This window comes from Gadus macrocephalus, chromosome 18, assembly GCF_031168955.1.
Source record: "Gadus macrocephalus chromosome 18, ASM3116895v1".
Classification (NCBI taxonomy): Eukaryota; Metazoa; Chordata; class Actinopteri; order Gadiformes; family Gadidae; genus Gadus; species Gadus macrocephalus.
This window is the reverse complement of record NC_082399.1, coordinates 449986-452485: the sequence shown is the minus strand read 5'-3', so window position 1 is coordinate 452485 and position 2500 is coordinate 449986. Positions and strand designations below refer to the sequence as shown.

At 51.0% G+C, this 2500-nt stretch overlaps 1 protein-coding gene across 1 annotated transcript in view; it reads left to right on the top strand.

Moving 5' to 3' along the window:
- LOC132447063 (plexin domain-containing protein 1-like) overlaps positions 1–2500 on the top strand; it is an 18959-nt gene that overhangs the window by 3224 nt on the left and 13235 nt on the right. The gene's annotated exons all lie outside the window — the stretch shown is intronic.

The following is a 2500-nucleotide window of genomic DNA, read 5'->3' as shown; positions in this document are numbered from 1 at the left end:
CCCTCAGACCCACAGAGCTCCCTGATGAGGGGCTTATCGATGAGCAACTGTCGGGCTTTGTAAGGTAATGATGCAGGGCTGAAGGACCTTTTATTCCACACCAAAGCTGATGATTACAGGACGTATCCACAGTACTGGGAAACCATCAACGACATGGTTTGATTTCCTATTTGAATTGGAACTACACAAACTTCTTAAATAATTAACGACTAAAATAGACCTTTATATCACAATATATCTTCAAAACAAATCGTAGCCTTTTTTAAATTTCACAAAAAATAGGTTTTCTATTTCAATCCTTCCCAGCCCGATCCGAGCCGGTGGAGTCTGCTTGGAGACGTGTGAACGGTTCTGTTCTTTGTTGCTTTCAGTGTCCATGAAGGTGCCAACATGTCCGCCTCCTACCCTGTTTGTGCCAGGTCTGTTTTAAAATATCTCCCCCTGCTCAAATCAAAGGAGGCCGACTAGGCGTCCGCAGACAAACGAGTGTACAGCTGGGAGCCGTGACTGAACCCTTATTGACACGGCCTCTGGCTCGTCCGCCCATAGCACACCTCCCGTCCACAGCCTCGCTGTATCCTGAGGACGGACCCCTCTGGGTGTCTCCGTTTCCTGGCCGTTGCATAACGCTCATTCAAAGGGCTCATTGGCCTTGTGTTCTCTCCTGCACGGATAACACATCATTTAGTCTTTTTGCTTTTAGCGGCGGCAGACTGAGTGGTTTGGTTTTCGCTGTCTCCGAACGCTGACCATCTGCAGAGCCTGTTAGCAGAGAGAGATGTCCTTTCAATAAAGAATTGATTGAAAGGTCACTCGCTACTGAAGTTCTAAACAGACGTGTTGGATGAGCTCACAAGGTAACAGGGCCAGGCCTTTCTCCTCCCAGGGTACCGGTACAGCTGTGTACTGATTAGGGGTCCCTGTTCTGCTGGGATACCCTGGGGGTTTGTAGAGGTGCTCATGCAAAGCACAAACCAACACAGTCATCCAGTGATGGAGGACAGATGTGGTCCACACATCTGCCTGTGGATTCAGCTAACTTTGTGTCTCTCTGCCTCGCTCCTCTCCCTCCCCCCATGTTGAGCTGAGTGGAGCTAGGTGAATCATAGACGTTACAATGTGCAGGCGTTATGATCTGAAACGCTCCTCTAGAGACCAGTCTCATAGGAGGACGCATCAGTTTAGACATTGTTGAGTGGAGAGAGTGGGAATTTAATGGCATATGAGAAAGGATTTTGTCTTTCAATGCTTGATCTTTGCGTGTGTGTGTGTGTGTGTGTGTGTGTGTGTGTGTGTGTGTGTGTGTGTGTGTGTGTGTGTGTGTGTGTGTGTGTGTGTGTGTGTGTGTGTGTGTGTGTGTGTGTGTGTGTGTGTGTGTACATGTGTCAGTGCGTGCCTTATGCATGCGTGTGCGCAAGAGAGAGCGAGAAGGGAGAGGAGGAGGAGGAGAGTTGCATGTCCTTCATGAGCATCTGCGTTGCACGCTGATCACACCTTCATGACTGACCTGGTCAGCCTGCCCAGCCGGCCGTGGGCTGTAGTGAGGAGCCTGGGTTAGCCCAGCAGGGTAGTTAGACTCACCCTAACTCCTCCATGTAACCACGGCTCCCTGTGAAGCCAGAGCCCTCTTCCTCATCGGTTCAGCAGTATGAGCAGAGGCAAACTGACCCAATTAGGCTCCACGCTCTTACTCTGAAACAGGGAGGAAATGGCTTCCTCCGCAGTGTGATCAAACAAGAGTTCTCATTCAGACCACCTCCCTGGTGTGTTGGACGCGAGTCTCTCCTTTCCGGTCTTCTTCTCCCGTCCCCTTTCTCTGAGTGATACATGAGGGTCTGCATGATGGAGGTCTTTGACTACAGCGATCTGGTGGATCTTCAGCTCCTCGTCAGTAACGACTGACCGGTGTTGGGGGACTGAATCCAGACCCAACCAGGGAGCAGCGACCTCCCCTAACCTCCTGGGCATCAGCTCAGGCCCACAGGTAGACGGGACGTTGGGACTGAACCCGGGACCTCTCGTCTGGGAAACATCACAACAGTCTCCTGCCCCTGTTCTGAACTTGTCCGGAAGCAGAATGATGGGGGACTGAGTGTGCAAGCGATTTATCAAGTATCTGTTTGTAGTTGACAGTTCTTGGAGCCCTGCTGCATAGGAGAGAAGCAGAGCCTGAGCACCGAGCTGATCCTCCCCCAACAATGGGATGCAATGAGAACCACTTCAGATGTTCTACTGGACATGAGGTCCACGTCTGGTCCGTGTGTCAGGGGCCGGAGAGGAGATCAACGTACAGGAAACAGGGAGAGGAGCTCAGTGACAGGTCGTCACAGGGTCACACTGAGGCTCAGCCTCTAAAGGCTGAAGGATTCTGTGTTCAACGCCTGAATGCCTGAGGTCTACCTGGAAGCGTCCTTGAGGAAAGGCTCCTAATGATGTACTTTAAGGACCTTAATAAGCTGTGTTTTAATCACTGTGTGTGTCCTGAATCGACCGACATGGT